This window comes from Silene latifolia, unplaced genomic scaffold, assembly GCF_048544455.1.
Source record: "Silene latifolia isolate original U9 population unplaced genomic scaffold, ASM4854445v1 scaffold_75, whole genome shotgun sequence".
Classification (NCBI taxonomy): domain Eukaryota; kingdom Viridiplantae; phylum Streptophyta; class Magnoliopsida; order Caryophyllales; family Caryophyllaceae; genus Silene; species Silene latifolia.
In genome coordinates this window covers 2,262,944-2,271,496 of record NW_027413661.1, presented here as the reverse complement: position 1 = coordinate 2,271,496, position 8,553 = coordinate 2,262,944, and the positions used below count along the sequence as shown (strand labels likewise).

The 8,553-nt window shown below is 40.1% G+C and overlaps 1 non-coding gene across 1 annotated transcript; it reads right to left on the bottom strand.

Moving 5' to 3' along the window:
• Positions 1-742: 742 nt before the first annotated feature.
• Positions 743-849, bottom strand: LOC141640312 (small nucleolar RNA R71). Its single transcript, XR_012542944.1, has one exon. It is a non-coding gene; the product is annotated as a small nucleolar RNA R71 (small nucleolar RNA).
• Positions 850-8,553: the final 7,704 nt, after the last annotated feature.

Below are 8,553 nucleotides of genomic sequence, written 5' to 3'. Positions count from 1 at the left end.
TAACCGAAAACGATAGGCCGACCAAAAATGGCGCCGTTGCCAGGGACAGTGTTAACTTGATTTGATTTTCTTAAATTGTTATTAGTTGTGTCTTTCGTTTCCTTGGGAAAGTAAAACTCCTCAAAGTTTGTTCTAATTATTTTCGAGTTGTTTGATATTTTGCATGTCTAGAAGATCACAAGGTAACTTGTTACCCATTGATCACAAAATTGAAAGAACTTTGACAACCAGTAGAAGACTTGCTAGAAACACTTTGAGAGGTATTGATGAGGTTGTAGAAATTCATCCAAATACTATTGAGTTCATCAACCCTTTTGCATGAGAAGGAGAAGAGAACCTAACACAAAATCAACCACAAAATCAACCCACAATGCCTAAATTTTCATCACATTCCGTACCAACCGAGGAGAAACTACCCAATGGTACTCCCACACCATAACACTTGACCAGAAATTTCATTACAAAATCCGCATTTATCCAATTAGTTGAAAGAAGCCAATTTGGGGGGATGCCTAGTGAAGACCCTCATTCTCACTTGGAGACTTTTTGTGACTATTGTGATGCGATTTCACAAACCGGAGTGACTCAAGACCAAATTCGATGGGTCTTATTTCCTTTTTCTTTGATTGGTACCACGAAACAATGGTTAAATAGCCTTGATAAAGCTACTCTCAGTATCGACTCTTGGAAGAAATTGGCTCTTGCTTTCTACAAAAAGTTCTACCCTCCGGAAAAGACTAACATGCTAAGAGCCCAAATCACGGGATTTAAACAAAGGGACGAAGAATCTTTGTATGAAGCTTGGGAGCGATTCAAAGGAACTTATCGCTCATGTCCTCATCATGGACTTAGCGAGTGGTTCTTGGTACAACAATTTTAGAATAGTCTTTATGAAGACTCCCGAAACATTCTCAACATGGGATCAAATGGTATGTTCACCGAAGTTGACGATAATCAAACATGGAACAAGATTGAGGAAATGGCGGTCCATAATTCACAATATATAGTAGACCTCGAAAGGCTACTAGAGGAGGAAAGCATGAAGTGGACTCTATTACTCAATTGGGTGCTCAACTTAGTGCTCATATTGATACCATCACCTTGAAGTTTAAGAAGGCTATGGCTAAATTTGAAGAAGCCTCCAAATCACCAAAGCAACATGTTAATGCCATGGTGGCATCTTCATCAATTCCAAGTGGAATATGTGAGAATTGTGGAACTTTGGGACATGTACAAAGTTAATGTAGGGGAACAAGTGAGCAAGTGAATGCTTTTCAAGCATACAAGAGTGGTACCCCTTATTCCAACTATTAAAATGAAAACACCAAATTCCATCAAAATCTCTCATACAAAAGCCAAAATGTTCAAAACCCTCAAACAACATACACCCCACCTCCAATGAGAAACCAAAATCAAAGACCCTTTTACAACCAAAACCAAGGTTACCAAAATCAAACTCCATACACTCAATCAAATGACCAAGGTTTTGATCTTCAAAAAGCGGTCCTCCAAATGCAAAAGAACCAACAAGAATTTTTCACTCAAATGCAAAAAGATAGCCAAGCAAAAGACATCACCATCAACAACATCCTAGCCCACACAAAAATGTTGGAAACCTAAATGACTCAATTAGCATCTTTGAGCTCTCAAAGACAAAAGGGGCAATTACCATCTCAAAGTAATCCCCCAAGACATGAATCGGTTAGTGCCATCCACTTGAGGAGTGGTACAAGATATGAAAGGCCAAAGAAGCAAGTTGAGGATGACATTGTGGAGACTAGTGACAAGGATAGAGTTCTGCAAAACTCTAGGGAAGAAGAACCCACCATTCAAGAAGTTTCAAAGAAGAATGAAGAAAAGGCCAAAGAGTAGGAGCCTATTGTGATTAGACTTCCATTCCCGAGTCGTCAAGCTAAGCCTAAGTTTGATGACCAACTTGGAAAATTCATAGATATTGTGAAGAATTTAGAGGTCTCGATTCCATTCACGGAATTGATCAATCATGTTCTGGCCTATGCAATGTATATGAAAGATATCCTTACAAAGAAGAAGTCAATCCGGAAGCTTGAGACTATTGCTTTCACCAAAGTGAGTAGTGCTATCCTTCAAGGAAGTTCACCTCCAAAGCTCATGGATCTGGGACGTTTCTCCATTCCATGCACTATTGGTGACACTACAATCAACAAAGCTTTATGTGACCTTGGGGCAAGTGTTAGTGTCATGCCATATTCGGTAAGCAAGAGGCTAGGAATGGGAGAGCTCAAATGCACCAACATCACGCTTCAAATGGCGGATAGATCAACAAAGACACCTCTAAGGGTATGGGAAGATGTTCCCGTAAGAATTGGCAAATTCTTCATCCCGGTGGATTTCGTTATTGTTAACATGGAAGAAGACTCCAACATTCCTATTATCTTAGGAAGACCTTTCTTGCACACCGCGGGAGCGGTGATCGATGTGAAGCATGTAGAGCTCACCCTTGAAGTGGGAGATGAAACCACCACTTTCAATCTTGACAAGACTATGAGAGCTCCCCGATTGTATGAGCCATGTTTTATGGTTGATCACTATAGCCAGAAAGATGATAGGAAGATGTTGGCATTTCAATGGAAGAAGAAAGTGGATGATGCTCCATCAAAAGAGCAAGGAAATTGCAACAATTAGAGCTTGAAAAGCTCACCCATGACAAGTGAAGAATAAGGCCTCATTGGCCAAGACAAGAAAGAAGGAGAGTTGTCTTCATCAACTCAAGACATTTTTAATGATCAAGTGGACGAAGTATGCGGTCTTTGGGATGATGAGTTTGAAGGGATATTCAATCCCTATATTGGTAATACTATGACCCAAGACCATCATGGAGAACAACAAGTGCAAAGGTCTATTCAAGATCTTTATCATGATAATGAACAAGCGTTCGACTACTTCTTCAAGGTGTTGAGCAACATCAACAACACCTTGAACATGCCCCCTTGACATCTCATTATTGGATGAGAGTTTGGTGGAGTCCTCCCTAAACCACCATTTGTAAATATTCTAACTCCCTAACTTGCATTTTAATTATTGTATTGCATTTTTGTCAATTTTGGATTTACATTTTTATGCCTTGATCAAGATTTTCGTCATTTTTAGAGAAGTGAGGGAGGGACTTATGATTTTATTGATGTGTAGTGTTTTGCCTTAGTGTGGGGATAGCAATTGCCCAGGATATTCATGCATTTGTAGTGCCCCCACAATTAAGAACACAAGAATTGAAGAATGAAATGACACGGGTTACGAAGCACCCACGGATGGACCTGAATCCGTGTGGAAGAGGTAGAATCCGGGCGGCCCAGAAGCAAATCCGCTCGTCTTGAATGAACTCGAGCGTCCAGAGCAAAAGACGCTTGTCTTGTGAAGCTGTAAAATTAATTTTTGGGTTTGACCGAGAATCCGAGTGTCCCAGCAAGGAATCCGCTCGTCTCAGCCAGGACGGTAGTCCCAAAGGAAAGACGCTCGTCTTTACACTGCCAATTTTTAGGATTTTTCCCTGGAAAGGAATCCGAGCATCTCCAGTATAAGACGCTCGTCCCAGCTCAAGAATCCGCTCGTCTTACCTTCGAAACACTCGTCCCCAGGCGTCTTTTCCTGAACCCAGAATTCAAAGAATCCGAGCGTCCCGAGGACAGGCCGCTCGTCTCCCTCTGCTTTTCAAAATTCAACGGGTCTTTTAAACCCCTCCTTCCCCATTCATTTTCATTATTTCAAACACAAATACTACCCAAAACCCCAAAACCCTCATCCTCTCCATCAACAAAAATCAAATTTCTCAACCAAAATCAACCAAATCAAATCCAACCTTCCTCAAAACAAAAACAAATCACTCCTTTAGGAACAACAAGTGATTAAAACAACAAAATCTTCAAGTTTTGAGTTGATTTTTGGGATGCCGGGCAACATTCATCTATCCTAAATCGATTTGGGCATTACTAGAAATTGAAGATTTCAAGCTTTCTTTGGTGTTACTAAGCCAAGGAGTATGGCAAGAACAAAGGGTGGAAGCAAGGCACCCCAAAAGAAGAACCTTTCTAAGAGACAACAAGCTCTTCAAGACAAACAAGCATCAAAGGCATTGGTAGTTCATAATTAAAGGTTGGAGATTCAAGAACAAAATCCTCCTATGGAAGCTACTACTTCTACTACTCCGGTCATTGAACAACTAGCCGGTTATCCGGAGGTAATTTTCACTTCCGGCTCCCATAGGAAGAAATTTATTCTCTTTGCTAAGAAAACCATCATGCCTACCAAGTTCATTTGTCAAGATACATTGTCGAAATTGGGTGTTCTTGAGCACACAAAGACCTTTTTCGAGTCTATGGGATTGAGTAAATTGTTTGAAATGCAAGAATTGACTTACTCTTCCCTCACCTTAGAGTTTTTGAGTTCTTTGAAAGTCACAAAGGTGGAGACCCGAACCATTATTGAGTTTCGTCTTGAAAATGTGGATAGATGCTTATCTTATGACGAAATCGGTAAGATATTTGGCATTAGTGATAACCCGACTTTTACAAAGAAGCCTACCAAGTATGACCCCGCTCCTCTATGAAAGGCGATTTCCGGAAAGAAATTCACATCTTATCATGTTTGTCATGATCTCTTAGTCCATCATCCGGGCATAAGTGATGTGACTCATATTTGCGCACATTTAGTCCCCTACTTGAACCTATTTTGCATATTATTATAGCGTCTCATAGCTATTTTACACGTCAAATGCTTCCTATTTTGCTTTCCTATTGCTTTGTGTTTGATTTGTAGGAAAGGAGACGATTAGGCGGAAAATTCCCGTCTCTTGAGCCTATTCGGAAGGACATTGACGATCTTGGTTGAATGGGTATTGAAGGAAGGGCAAGAACTAAAGACCAACATTGCAAGAATAAGAAGTTTGCGAAGGGAAGGATTATGAAGAGGAATCCGAGCGTCCAAGGAGCTAAGACGCTCGTCCAAGGAGCCCGCAATCCGAGCGTCCCGACTCATCAGCCGCTCGTCCCTCCATGAAACAATCCGAGCATCTTACCTCTTGGACGGGCGGACAATGGCGTCTTCAGCAAAGATGCCCATCTCTCTGAAATACTTGCGATTCCCTGCTTAGAACTTAGAATTGTTAATTACTAGTTTAGGCTTAGTTAACCTAAGGAGGCACTACTATAAATACCCCATTTTGATGATAATCAAAGGGGGCCTTCCACATTAGAAAATCTTCTTAGATTAGATTAGGAGTAGACTAGAATAGATTACTCTTTAATCTTTCCACAAATCACATATTAATCTCTCCTTAATTATTGTTCAAGTTTATTACTTTTGGGTAATTGAAGATTATTGGGTTATTATTGGAGGATTGACAACCCTTCATCAATCAATCAAGTTCTCTTGTTTTATTCTTTGCTTTATTATTTGGATCATCTCAAGTTTGGTATAATTCCTTTACTCTTTACTCCTTATTGTTTATTTCCTTAAGCTCTTATCATGTTTATACTTGTTAATATGATTGACAACCTTGTTGACATGTTTCCTATGATAATGAGTGAGTAGTTACTAAACTGGGATTAGTGGGTAACTAAGGGAAACCAATATGGGATTAGTCATGCTTAATCTAATATGTTTTCATAATTAAATTGCTTGCTTGTTGTGATGTCAACCTATGCACATGTTATGTTTGATGAAATGCTAAGCCTATGAATCCTTGCATTTATAACCATCTCTTATCTATTCAACTTGACTTGCAAGATATAAACCAATTCTAGTCTTGTTAGACCATGCATAGAAGTGATTAGGGGGAAAGTAAGTCGACTTGTAGGTGTTGTAAAATCTAATCGATTCGGCTCCGGGACCCGGCCCTTCCTAAGAACCGTAAGACATAAACCAACTCGGTTCCTTTACAACAATAATTGCTTGCAACTTTGTAAACATGTTTGTATGATCAACACCATGAATCCCCTATGACCCCATGACATCCTAGTACTTTTAGTCACTTGTTTACATTTCTTAGTTCATTGTTTGCTTTACTTTATTGCTTGCATTAGTCTAGAACACAACTACAAACCCAAACAAATTGTGACACTAGCATAAATTGAGATAGATAGACTTAGAACCCAAAGCACACCATCCCATGGATCAACCTCGACTTACCACTAACTAGTTGTTTGTTGAGTAATATAAATATGTTTTGATTAGGTGTACAACGACACGCTCACGTCAAAAAATGGCGTCGTTGCCGGGGATGGTGCTATGTGATTAAGTTCTTACTTGTTTGTTTATTTTGATTTTGCTTTCACCTTAGAGAACTTGTTCCTCAAGGATTGTTCTTACCGTTTTTGTGTAGTTTCCATGCTTGTAGTTGTTTCCTTGTCTTAACCATGATGATGGCTCAAGACTTGATATATGGAGTATGTGGTAGGTTCTTTGAGTATGACTATGGGTATGGGGAGTTTGAGGAGCAAGTCAACACAAACCTACCTTACTATTCATACAATGAAAATCCTAACTACTACCCTAATTTTTCCCACCAAAATCACCACATCCATTATCCACAACAACCTCCTACCCAAAACTCACTTTGCAATTAATTCCAAATGTCACAATATGAGCACTTTCACACATACCCACAACAAGATGATGAACCCGTTCAAAATGTGATTCTCCAAATGATGGGAGATCAACAAAACTTCTTCAAACAAATGCAAGAGGAGAGCCAAAAGAGGGACAATGTTCTTCAAGGCATTGTTACCCAAGGTGAGGAATTGGAGATTCAAATTACCCAAATGAAAGAATCCCAAGCAATCACTCCCCACCATTCTTTGGACATTGATCATGAATGTGAATTTGAAGTAGTAACCTTTGACATGGAAAATGAAGAGTGGGAAGAGCCAACCTCCTTGAGCTCTTGTGAGTATGAAAGTGTGGTATTTGATGAAGAATACATGAGGTTGAGTAAGCCAAATACTCTTAGCCCTTGTGAGTATGAAAGTGTGGTATTTGATGAAGTAGACATGAGGTTGAGTAAGCCAAATACTCTTAGCCCTTGTGAGTATGAGGGTGTGTCTTTTGATGTGAACTTTGAGATGTTGGAGAAAGAATTGCATGAAGCGCCTATTTATGATTCATATGAAGATAGTAATGATGACAAGACCATAAAAGAGGCCTACGAAGAATACGTGCCTTACAAGGACCTTTAGAATAGGGGAGAAGAATGGACTTGTGATATCACCTTGCTTGAGGAGCCTATCCTTGAGATATTTGAGATATTTTATCATGAAGATGAATGTCCCTTCCCTATTGCCCATGAAGATTACTTAGCACCCACCATGGAGCCAATAATTGTTGGAGATGATATGGTGGACCTTCTTCAAAAGGTCAAAGTATCATATAAAGGGTACTTGGTGGAAAAGCTCAAAAAAGAAACTTGCACATGAAGCTACTTGTGGAGATTTAGCACCCACAACATCAACTCAAAAGGTACCCCGTCATCAATTCCATGAGAATTCTCCTTCTACTCTTGGGGGAGTGAATAATCAAAACGCTATCATCACCAAAATTGAAGAAAAAGGTGGTGAGTGGAAGTCTCCGGATAACCATTAACTATACTTCCTACCTTACGCTAACAAGAAGCATGGGCTAATTGGTTTGAAGCATCGTGAATATTCAAGTGCTAAGAAGAGAAAGAAAACAAGAATGAATGACAAAGTCCCTTGGCCAAGCTTCGTCTTGAAGTTAAGCAAACCATACTTATGCTTATTTGGAGCTTGTTCACAAGCTTTTGATCTTCTATTAAGAGCCTTGAGCTCTATGGACAAGAATTTCTACAATTTGAACTAGTCTGGTGGAGTCCTATCTCAAATCACCATTTATAAGATATTTCTAGGACCTTTACCTTGTATAATATTGTACATTTTCGCATTTTTATTTACAATTTCTTACATGAGACTAGTGTGAGAGAGTTTTCTTACATTCTTATTGAGCAAAATTTCAGAGAAAGATAAGGAGGAATAGCAAAAGGGTGCAAGGGTAGGATCTTGCAAAAGAAAAGAAAGAAAATTATGAAAAACAACGGAAGACGCTCGTCCCGAGGCCTGGACGCTTGTCCTCAGCTTCCCTCCAGGTGGTGTTTAGTTCTGACACGAAATCTGAGCGGACTGTTGCGCAAGACGCTCGTCCAGAGAAAGACGCCCGTATTCTAAGTTGGACGCTCATCCTGTAGGATACCTGAAGAAAATTTTGGGACTGGACTAGAATCCGAGCGGATCCTGAAGAAGACGCTCGTCCAATTTCAGCCGCTCATCCCAGAAACAATACGCTCGTCTTTTGTTACTCTCAGAAGAAGCAGGATCCCAGTAAGGAAATCCGAGCGGATTTTTCATTCGACGCTCGGACCACCTGAAGAAGACGCTCGTCCCGTACATGAAGACGCTCGGATTTCTGCGTTTTCTCGGATTATCCGCCCAGGCCCGACCCTCAGCCGCTCGTCCCACCCCTCTTTTCTATAAAAATACCCCCACCATCCCTCATTTCCTCATCCTATCT